Source organism: Hylobates moloch, unplaced genomic scaffold (assembly GCF_009828535.3).
Source record: "Hylobates moloch isolate HMO894 unplaced genomic scaffold, HMol_V3 SCAFFOLD_15, whole genome shotgun sequence".
Lineage (NCBI taxonomy): Eukaryota > Metazoa > Chordata > Mammalia > Primates > Hylobatidae > Hylobates > Hylobates moloch.
In genome coordinates, this window is record NW_026652290.1 from 63032235 (window position 1) to 63044610 (window position 12376).

The following is a 12376-nucleotide window of genomic DNA, read 5'->3' on the forward strand; positions in this document are numbered from 1 at the left end:
TGCATTCCAGCCTGGGTGACAAAGTGAGATGACCCTGTCTCAAAAATAAAAGATACGCACAGAAAGCACAGCATTATGTAATTTTCAAAGACATCTCCAAGGACATACATCAAGCACATGAGAGTAAAAACCTATGCGGAAAAATTAGAAAATTCAAGTGAGGTAAAAAAATGGTGGAAAATAAAGGTAGAGAAAAATGAGAGGTGATTTCCAATGGCAAACTGAGACGATGAACTCAATTCAGTGCACTATTTCTTCCACTCTTACACTTAACAGGATAAAAAGCCATTCCTAGCGTTTCACTGGTATAAACTCTTCAAAATGGGATTCTTGTCCTTTATTTTAGGTTGACAAATTTATACCAAAATAGTGGGCTTTGTAAATCAGTGTCTTTATTTCCTTAAATAGTATGTCTTTAAAATATTAAATTGTATCCCTTGTTTGTCTTGTCTTTTCCACAAGCAGATGAAACTTCCTCCCCAACAAGCCGATGGAAGCTTATGCATGTTACTTCAGGGAAGCGACATGGCAGGGTGGAAGTAAAATGGACCTGCACATTTTAAAAAATGTTTTGTTTTGTTTCTTGAAGGGCCCCAGGGGCTTATAAAGGAGAGGAAGGGGATGGAGTGTGAGGTTAGTAAAAGCAGCGGAAGCTGGCTTGGCATCCTGGAGGAGCAGGAAGAGAGTTCATGTTCCACCTTCCCCTCTTCCCCACTATTCCACAGGGTCTGGAGGAGAAGAGCAGAGGGGTCTCTGGTTCCCAGGAAAGGGCCTGGGCCAGACTTTCTGATGGAGACAGCTGGGTGGTGAGTGTCCAGGCAGACAGGACTGAGGCTTGTCTCACAGAAGATTCTCACCACTCAAGTGAGGTGCAGAAGCAGCAGCGAGCCAGCACTTTTGAAGGGAACACCTGAGCACAACTCATTCTTTCTTGATGAGGCTTTGCTGCTGAGGAGGTCTTGCTATTAATACTTCTCTTTCTGCCAAAAAAAAAAAAAAAAAAAGATTCCTGCACATTTACTGTGAAGGCACGTGATGGCCCTACAGCACCCCCAGAAATCATCAAAATTTGTACTAAAGATCCAGAGTAGAGGTAGTGGTTTGCTGAGTGACTGCTCACAGAGGCAATGTTAGTAGGGTCCTTGCAGATGTCAGGGGGAGGAGGGAGATTCCAAATGGTGGCTATCACCCAGACCACCTCCCCACAATGTTCATGCAGAGGGAATGAGGCAGAAGAGCCACTGCCTGCCAACCACTTACCTCTGAGACTTGGTTTTATCCTCTGTGTCCCACTCCAGCACTGATTATTAGCCTCCTGGTGCTCTAGGATACAGCAGAGAGAGCTGGCTGGCTGTACTGGGGAGAATGGGGATGACAAAAGCCTATGGAACCAGGTAACATCGGGTGGCCATCCATTCAAGTCCTATCTGGTCTCTACTTCCATGAGATTTTAAGAGCAGAAAACACAGGGCTTTTTCTAGGGCCACACACTCCTCAGCCTAGCCTTTGAATGCAGAGGCCAGCTGAGAAGCTAGCAGTGCTTCTGACCAAGGCCAGATGCCCAGCTTGGGGCCTCAAGGTTCTCTGTAGCTTCCCAGCTTGTGTATGTACTGTTCACATCTGCCACAATAGCCCCACATCACCACACAAGCCAGGGTTTAGTTTGGTGACAGGCATTATCTATCCACCTGGGTGGCAGTGTCAAAAAGACTTACTCTGACTTGTTCTTCCTCACCTGCCACCTGTTTTGGAGTGTAGAAGGCCAGAGCCCTGTTTTCTATGTTTTATACAGATGGAAGAAACCTCATAGACTTAGCTCCCCAAACACCTCCTTGACACTTGGATGTCCTTTAGGCCTGCCCTGTAGGGTTCTCTAGATCCAGATGAAAAGGCCAGAACAGGCTTACTCAGGACTAGATGGCTTCATTGTCTGAGGCCATTTTCCTGGTTCCTGAAACTTATAAATGGTCCTCAGTGCAGGCCTTCCCCAGCCTCGCTGTCCTTCCAGCATTTGGCCATCTTACTTCAGCCATATTTACACTGCCCCCCAGCACATCCTGAAGGCTCAGACCTCACCTTTCTTTCTGTCTGGGGAGAGCCTCTTCTCTACCCACTTGAACTGGAACTCCATGCATGTGCTTACTTAAGGTCTTCAAAAGGAGAGCACCTATCCTGATTGCCAGATTCTAGGGATGTGGACAGCTTTTGCACTGGAGGGTGGTGGCACCTGGGCTGGGTCTGCTTAAAACGTGCTGGGTCAGTGTTTGCCATCAATGTAGGGTCACGTGGATATGGCAGAGAAAGAGTCCTGTAGCTTTCACATTTCCCTTCCCTGTCAGCAGGTGGCAAGAGGGCCTAGTGGCCCCTGCATAAATGCATTTACATCAGTGTGTTTGTGATTTATGTTTGTTTTATATGTACATATAGCTGTTTATATATGTATAAATACACATGTAATTAAATATATCTATATTTATTTATGAATAGATAGGTTGCATGGGCCAAGAGCCAACTTCCACTTCACCCTGTGAAATGATGCTGAAAATCAACCAACAAAAGGCATGCAGATTTATTCATGCATATGAGGCATACAAAATACAAGAACTCAAAGGCAAGATGGCTGATGTTTTTATAATATCTTAAGGTTACAGTAAGAATAGGTGCTTGGATAGTGGCATCTATACATTGGACTTCACATGCCAGGTCATTTCTTCTTCTGTTGTTTGAGAAAGTTGAGCCTAGGGCTCTCTCTCTGTAGCCTCCAGATTGCACATGGGCTATTCACATCCACCATGGCGACTGGCCTCACCCCACAAGCTAGGCCCTATTTAGGTGACAAGCATCATCCATCCACCTGGGGTGGCAGGGTTCAACTGTCTCCCACTGACCTGATTTTCTTCTCCTGCCCTTTACATTTGAGTCCACAAGAGTTTGTCAAAGTCAGCCTCTTGTTTTCCCTGCTTCTTATGCTTATGGCAAAGACCCTGGAACCTGGTATTCTGTGTGCCTCCAATTTGATGTTCTTCAGGGCTGCCCTGTAGGACCCTCCAGATCCAAATGAAACCAACCAGAACAGACTTACCCAGGACCATGTAGCTGTCACCATCTGAGGCCACTTACCTGGCTCCCAAAAGGCCATAATGGCCCTCAGTGCAGTTCCACCCTGGCCTGGTTCTCTCTCCACCCCCACCATCTGATGCCATCCACACTTGTGCTACCCCTTCACATCCTAAGGGTTCAGACCTAGCCGTTTTTCCTCTCCACCTTGGATGTTCAAAAGAAGAGTGCCTGTCCTGATTGAAAAGTTTGGGTAACATAGACAGCTTTCACATTAGAGGGTGATGGGCCTTGGGCTAGCTCTGGTTAAAGACACTGTCCCAGTGTTTGCCATCAGGATAGAGCCTGGAAACTGGCAGGAAAAGACTCTTGTGATCATTTTGGGTCCCTTCACTGACAGTAGGTGACAAAAGGACCCTCTGGTCCCCCACTATTAATGTAACTGCATTTGTGTTATGTGTTTCTGTTTGTGCTTTTAAAATTATGTTTGTACACAATTTTATATACACATATTAATATGTAGTTACACACACACATATATATATATATACTGCACAACTCCAGTCTCAACTCAGTTATCCCTCCTCTGTACAAGTTCTCTTGTGGGCATCTGCAAGTGATGGCATACTCTTTCTCAAAAGACTGGTGGCCAGTCTCAGAACCGTGGGTCCATATGTTACAGATACCCAATTATGAATGGCTTATACCTACAGACAGCTGGCCTACTCTTTCCAAGCCCCTTACTAAGAGTATTGTGGAAAACCTTAGAGCTTTTGAAAAGCAATTGGACTTTTAGCTAGAAGAAATGAAGAAATTGCCCAAAATATCAGTTAGAGGAAGCTCTCTGTGCCTAGATTTTCTGACATAAGATAATAGCCAATATGGCTGATACCAACCCAAAATTGTACGCTCTTGACAGCTTCTGTTCTTTTTTTTTTTAAATCGATTGTTGCTCTCTGGAATTCCAATGATGAGTTCAACTTAGTTAATATCTCCATTCTAAATGTGAGGGTTAAGGAGTTGGCAGTAATTCATATAATAATTAGTTTGAATCTAATTACTTTCTTTTGGAATAAAGTAAGTCAGGCCAGCCACTCTGAAAGAAGGTGACTTTTAGGTTGGAGTCAGAAAGTCCATGCTTTTGGGGGATGACTCCTTTGGGAAAGGGGATAGAGTAAAACCAGTCAAGAGAGATAAGGTGAAGGGTTCAAGGCAGCTCTATATGGAGGACAGGGGTAGGGACAAGAGGTAGTAAGAGATGAAAGATGAACTTTTGCTTTCTCAAAATATTCCTAGGCACTGTCCTAATGTTGATACCAACGGTACATTCATACCATGGAATATTCTGCAGCCATTAAAGAAGTAAGGTAGATTTATGGATAAAAAGAAAGTGTACCAAGACAAGGATGCCTTCTCTCACCACTCCTATTCAACACAGTATTGGAAGTTCTGGCCAGGACAATCAGGCAAGAGAAAGAAATAAAGAGTATTCAAATAGGAAGAGAGGAAGTCAAACTGTCCCTGTTTGCAGATGACATGTCCTATATTTAGAAAACCCCATCATCTCAGCCCGAAAGCTTCTTAAGCCATTAAGTAATTTCAGCAAAGTCTCAACTTACAAAATCAATGCACAAAAATCACTAGCATTCCTTTATAACAACAGGCAAGCAGAGAGCCAAACCATAAATGAAGTCCCATTCACAATTGACACAAAAAGAATAAAACATCGAGGAATACTGATAACAAGGGAAGTGAAGGACCTCCTTCAGGAGAACTATAAACCACTGCTCAAGGAAATCAGAGAGGAAACAAATGGAAAAACATTTTATGCTCATAGATAAGAATATCATGAAAATGACCATACTGCACAAAATAATTTATAGATTCAATGCTATTTCCATTAAACTACCATTGACATTCTTCAAAGAATTAGAAAAGGCTATTTTAAAATTCATACAGAACCAAAAAAAAAAACCAGCCCAAATAGTGAAGACAATCCTAACAAAAGGAATAAAGCTGTAGGCATCATGCTACCCAACTCCAAACTATACTACAGAGCCACAGTAGCCAAAACAGCATGGTACTGGTATAAAAACAAACACATAGACCAATGAACAGAATAGAGAACTCAGAAATAAGACCACACACCTACAACCAACTGATCTTCAAAAATCCTGACAAAAACAAGCAATGGGGAAAGGACTCCCTATTTAATAAATGCTGCTGGGAGAAATGGCTAGCCATATGTGGAAAATTGTAACCCCCTTCCTTATACCTTATACAAAAATCAACTCAAGATGAATTAAAGACTTAAATGTAAAACCCAAAACTGTAAAAACCCTAGAAGAAAATCTAGGCAATCCCATTTAGGACATAGGCACGGGCAAGGATTTCATGATAAAAATACCAAAAACCATTGCAACAAAAGCAAAAATGGACAAATGGGATCTAATTAAACTTAAGAGCTTCTGCACAGCAATAGAAACTGTCATCAGGGTGTACAGACAACCTACAGAATGGGGAAAAATTTTTGCAATCTTTCCACCTGATGAAGGTCTAATATCCAAGGTCTACAAGGAACCTAAACAAATTTACAAGGAAAAAAAAACATTAAAAATGGGCAAAGGACATGAAAAGATACTTCTCAAAAGAAGACATTTATGCAGCCAACAAACATATGAAGAAAAGCTCAACGTCACTGATCATTTGAGAGATGCAAATTAAAAACCACAATGAGATACCATCTCATGCTAGTCAGAATGGCAATTATTAAAAAGTCCAGAAACAACAGATGCTGGAGAAGTTGCAGAGAAAAAGAATGCTTTTATACCTGTTGGTGGGAGTGTAAATTAGTTCAACCATTGTGGAAGACAGTGTGGCCATTCCTCAAAGATCTAGAAGCAGAAATATCATTTGACCCAGCAATTCCATTACCGGGTATATACCCAAAGCAGTATAAATCATTCTATTATAAAGATACATGCACACGTACATTCATTGCAGCACTATTGACAATAGCAAAGACATGGAATCAATCCAAATGCCCATCAATAATAGACTGGATAAAGAAAATGTGGTACATATACTCCATGGAATACTATGCAGTCATAAAAAGGAACAAGATCATGACCTTTGCAGGGACGTGGTTGGAGCTGGAACCCATTATCCTTAGCAAACTAATTCAGGAACAGAAAACCAAATACCTCATGTTCTCATTTAAAGTGGGAGCTGAACGACGAGAACACAAGGACATATGGGTGGGAAACAACACACACTGGTGCCTGTCACAGGGGTGGGGAGAGGGAGAGCATCGGGAAGAACAGCTAATGGATGCTGGGCTTAATACCTAGGTAATGGGTTGATCTATACTGCAAACCACCATGACACATGTTTACCTGTGTAACAAACCTGCACATTCCACACGTGTACCTCTGAACTTAAAATAAGTTGAAAAAAAGTGCACAACAGACTGCATGCTTCCATTTCTGCCTATAATTTGAAAGGTGATATATGTGTGCATACGTTTGAGTATATGCAGAGAGTATTTCTGAAAGAAATGTAATAAACAGTGACTGTCTCTTTGAAAAGAGCCTGGGGATATGGGTCTGAGGTGGGATTTTTTTTTTCCAGGAGTACATTTTTAATTTGTATGTACTTTACTTATAAATTAAAACAAAAAAACTAGTTAAAGGTTTTCTAGGATTACTCTTAACCTCTGAGAGAGGTGATGTAGAGCAGGGGACTTAGAGAGTCTGAAGAGAGAAGAAACAGATAATCTCTTTGTCCTTTCTTCCAAGGAAGCTCAGGGCTTGTGTATCCCCGGACTCCTGTGGTTTTGGCACCTCAGCTGGACTATGGTTCAGTAAGCTCTTCTGGGCTGGCCTGGAACTGAACTACCATTTGTAAACTCTTTCTATGGGGGAAACGCAACAGTGTTCCAGAGAATATAGTAAACCAAACTGCCTCCACCCATTCTTTCTCAATTTCTTGTCTATTAGCTTCCTTAAAAAAAAAAAAACAAAAGACTTCAGATTGAACCCAGGAGGCCTGAGCCATCCATATGCTAACTCATTTTCTCAGAAATGACAAAAATACTATATGCATTTCTGTGCTTGGCTACCTTCTGGATTTTTTGTTTGGTTTATTTCTTTGAGAAGATACCGTCTGTTTTACACTTTCTTTTCTAACTAACTTCTATGGTTTTATTTTGAGGAAAGTTGTTGCTTTTCCTTGCTTGCATGCCTGGTAGAGAACTATAGGCATTTGGTACATATCTGTTGACTTGGTAAATTAAGGTGTGGACACCAAAGGAGATAGGTTACTATAAATTGTCACAGGTAAGATTTTGGTCTGAGATGACACTGTAGAAGAGATTTGAATCTAGCACAGTGCTTCTTAATTGTGGCATTATTGACATAATTCTTTGCTGAGATATTGAGATAATTCTTTGTTGTGGGCCACTGTCCTGTGTATTACAGGCACTTTAGCAGCATCCCTGGCCCCTACCCACTAGAAGTCAGTAAGAACCGCCAGTTGTGATAATTTTAAAAAATGTCTCTAGGTGGTGCCAAATGTCCCCTAGGAGCAAAACCATCCCGGTTGACAATCACCAATTTAGAGTGATTTTGGATTTGCTATTCAGGGTCCAGAAATTGGTCTCTATATTGACATAACTCTACAAATCCTGGAAACCTACAGGTGTGGCCTAGCTAAAGCTTCTGAAAACTTACATAGTGTCTTTGTGAAGAATTGGAAAAGGCACCTGGATGAATTAGAAAAGGGCTAGATAAGGAAGGTTAGGCTGAGTTTCATTCTCTATTTCTCCTCTCCTTTTATTCCTGCTGTGTATATGAGGCTCTCTAAGTCAAGGGTCTTGATGTGTTGATAAAGAACAGATTCTTGGAGACAGTACCCAGGTAGAAGGATGAAATGCAGACTTGATGGCTTTACCATTAAATCAGCTGTACTATGGCCACTTCCAAATAGTGTATCAACAAAACATTTTCATTCATATCAATAAGGAGATTGTCCTTCCTAAGAATGGATTCATTTAACAAATGTTTATTGAGGACCTACTATGTACTGGGAGGAAAAATGCTTCCCTCTACCTCTTCGTCCCCTTCTTTCTGCCTATTCTATTTCTGTGAGCTTGGTATTATTTATTTTACATTTTTCAGAATTTGTCCTACTGGTACAAATTCTTCTTTTCCCTCCCCCTTAATTTACTTGATTTCTGAAGCATCAATTGCAATTAAAAGGAAGAGGAATGATGAGAGGGATGGCTTGAGTTTTCACAATGTTCCTTAGCTATAAATCACGGCTCCAAGAGTACACACCATGCTGGGCTGCATTCTGGAGGCCCTCCTTGGCTCTGACTGTATAAGTTATCCTACATTGTGCTAGCACATCAGCTGCCAAAACAGTTTGTAGAATCTGCCTCCCCGAAGGTCTTCAGAAATAGAACAAGATGACAATCTCCATGAGGTGATGGTTTCAGTACAATCCTGCTGATTAGAAGAAACAGGCTAGATTTTTCTGTAAAGGTTTCTTTCAGTCTTGAGTGCTCTTAGATGGATGAGTTTGCTTTTTGGTGCAGGAGGGAGGGATGTAAAGTGACACTCTTTGAACTTACTGGCATATCACTACACATATCCTGGGTATTTATATTTATGTATTTATTTATTTTGAGATGAAGTCTTTCTCTGTCACCCAGGCTGGAGTGCAGTGGTGCAATCTCAGCTCACTGAAACCTCTGCCTTCTGGGTTCAGGCAATTCTCCTGCCTCAGCCTCCTGAGGAGCTGAAATTATAGGAGCCTGCCACGACACCCAGATAATTTTTGTATTTTTAGTAGAAACACTGTTTTGCCATATTGGCCAGGCTGGTCAAATACAATATCAACACTTATTTCTTTTGCCCACAAATTTGCAATTTTTCTCAATTTTTTTTTTTTTTGAAGTGGAGGTTCTTGTTGCCCAAGCTGGAGTGCAATGGTGTAATTTCAGCTCACTGCAACCTCCGCCTGCCAGGTTCAAGCAATTCTCCTTCCTCACCCTCCTCAGTAGCTGAGATTACAGGCATGCGCCACCATGCCCGGCTAATTTTTGTATTTTTAGTAGAGACAGGGTTTCACCATGTTGGCCAGGCTGGTCTCGAACTCCTGGCCTCAAGCTATCTGCCTGTCTCAGCCTCCCAAAGTGCTGGGATTACAGGCATGAGCCAAGGTGCCTGGCCTGTAACTCTTGTTAGTACTACAATAATGAAAGATTAGTTCATTCCTGTTTTTCAATAGAAAACCTGGCTGTTTACTCACACATCACAAAACATAAGTTTGCCAGCACCCTCTTTTGGCTTTTCCTCTTCCCATTTTCATTTTTCTTTTTCTTAAACTTTTAAATTTTTACTTTTTACTATTGCCAACAATCAACCTCTTCCCATTTTCAGACAAATATTTGAACTGGGAAGGTTAGAAAGTAACAAAAATGTTAACTAGAAACCTTTCTAGGAAAATCAAAATATGCTTAATGAAACAAGGCCTCTACTTCATGTTACTATTTCAAGCTAAACTTAAAAACATAGAATGAGGCCAGGCATGGTAGCTCACACCTGTAATCCCAGTACTTTGAAAGGCCAAGGTGGGCAGATCACCTGAGGTCGGGAGTTTGAAACCAGCCTGGTCAACATGGTGAAACCCCGTCTCTACTAAAAAGACAAAATTAGCCGGCCACGGTGGCATGCCTGTAGTCCCAGCTACTCGGGAGGCTGAGGCAGGACAATCACTTGAACCCGTGGAGCAGAGGTTGCAGTGAGCTGAGATTGTGCCACTGCACTCCAGGCTGGGCGACAGAGTGACACTCCATTTTGGGGGGGGAAAAAAAAGAATGATGCAAACAGTATGGCTTAGGAAAATGGGGCTTAATGGTGGTTTCGATGATAAACTAATGCAGAGAAAAATACAAAATAACAACAAATACTGTCTTTGAATTGGAGTAAAACCTAAGAGAAATAAGATATATACAGCTCTCTCTTCTTTTTTTTTTTTTTTTTTTTTTTTTGAGACAGAGTTTCACTCTTGTTGCCCAGGCTGGAGTGAAATGGCATGCTCTCGGCTCACCACAACCTCCACCTCCCAGGTTCAAGCGATTCTCCTGCCTCAGCCTCCCCAGTAGCTGGGAATACAGGTGCGTGTCACCACACCGGGCTAATTTTTTGTATTTTTAGTAGAGACAGGGTTTCACCATGTTAGCCAGGATGGTCTCCATCCCCTGACCTCAGGTGATCCACCTGCCTCGGCCTCCCAAAGTGCTGGGATTACAGCATGAACCACTGCACCTGGCCCCTCCTCTCTTCTAACCTTAACCAGTGCCTGGCTCAGTCCTACTATTGAGGGTCTAGGACATCGTGGGCTATTCATTCTAAACAGAACCTTCATTTGGATGGCTGACAAAGTATTATTGTTCTGTAAAACCTATTTCACAAATTATTAAGGAAATTGTATTGTTATTGCCAACATTCCCACATATGCCTTACGTCTGCTTGGATCTGATAGGAAAGTATTTTTGTTTGTTTGGTTTTGGAAAGTATTTTTTTAAATATAAGAAAGCTGGCCGGGCGCGGTGGCTCACGCCTTTTATCCCAGCACTTTGGGAGGCAGAGGCGGGCGGATCACCAGGTCAGGAAATCGAGACCATCCTGACTAACACGGTGAAACCCCCTCTCTACTAAAAATACAAAAAATTAGCTGGGTTTGGTGGCGGGCGCCTGTAGTCCCAGCTACTCGGGAGGCTGAGGCAGGAGAATGGCATGAGCCCGGGAGGCGGAGCTTGCAGTGAGCCCAGATTGTTCCACTGCACTCCAGCCTGGGTGACAGAGCGAGACTCCATCTCAAAAAATAAATAAATAATAAATATGAGAAAGTTTTAAAAACATTTTTACCCTTCATTAGCAACAGTGCTTTGCTTACTCTACACAAGTGTTTATGTTTTTGTTTTGTTTTGAGACGGAGTCTCACTCTGTCGCCCAGGCTGGAGTGCAGTGGCATGATCTCGGCTCACTGCAACCTCTGCCTCCTGGGTTCAAGCGATTCTCCTGCCTCAGCCTCCCAAGCAGCTGGGATTACAGGCATCTGACACCGAGCCTGGCTAATTTTTGTCTTTTTAGTAGAGATGGGGTTTCACCATCTTGGCCAGGCTGGTCTTGAACTTCTGTGATCCACCCACCTTGGCCTCCCAAAGTGCTGGGATTACAAGTGTGAGCCACCGCGCCTGGCCATGTTTATGTTTTAATATTTGTTGAAATCCCATTTTAACGGAGAAATAATGTACATTAACACTCTGATGAAAGCCGACGTTTAACATTTATTTACTGCCTAATCCCAGGAACAAAAATAATTCCAATTTCACAGAAAAAGAAAAATGTTTATAACTTGAAACATTTCAGATACCTAAAGCATGTCTCAAAACTTTAAGACAGTCCCACGAAGCCAATAATGGCATCTTCCAAATTCTGCTCTGTCTTTTATGGCTGACAGGTCGACTCCTTACACTGGTAGAACTAGTAGAGTTTAGTAAGCCCCTAGAGATCATCTAGTTCAACCCTCCTATTTTATAGATGAGGAAAATGAGACCCAGCGGATTTAAGTGGCCTTCCTTAGGTCACACAGCTAATAAGTAGCAGAGCTTTTAATAAACTCAAATCCAGTATTTTACACCCTAAAATTAATGCATTTCCTCATCACCCACTTGTTTCCAATATATTACATCAGTCGTCTAAACAAATAACCATAGAATTTATGTGCTACTTGGGAGTATTCTGGTCCTCTGAAGAGAAGTCGGCCTCAGAGGTTTATGGATCTTCATTTCCTAGTGCTAATATCCTTCTTTTTTTTTTTTTTTTTTTTTTTGAGACAAAGTCTTGCTCTGTCGCCCAGGCTGGAGTGCAGTGACGCGATCTCGGCTCACTTCAACCTCCACTTCCTGGCTTCAAGGGATTCTCCTGCCTCAGCCTCCCGAATAGCTGGGATTACACCCCCGGTTCATGTTTTGATTTTTAGTAGAGACGGGGTTTCGCCACGTTGGCCAGGCTGGTCTTAAACTCCTGACCTAAAGCGATCCACCCACCTCGCCCTCCCAAAGTGCTGGGATTACAGGCGTGAACTACCGAGCCAGGCCCCTAGTGCTAATATGCTAAAGGTGTGTTAAAAAACAACACGGCTGGGCGAGGTGGCTCTAGCCAAGCCTGCAATCTCAGCACTTTGGGAGGCCGAGGCGGGCCTATCACCTGAGCTCGGGAGTTTGAGACCAGCCTGACCAACATGGAGA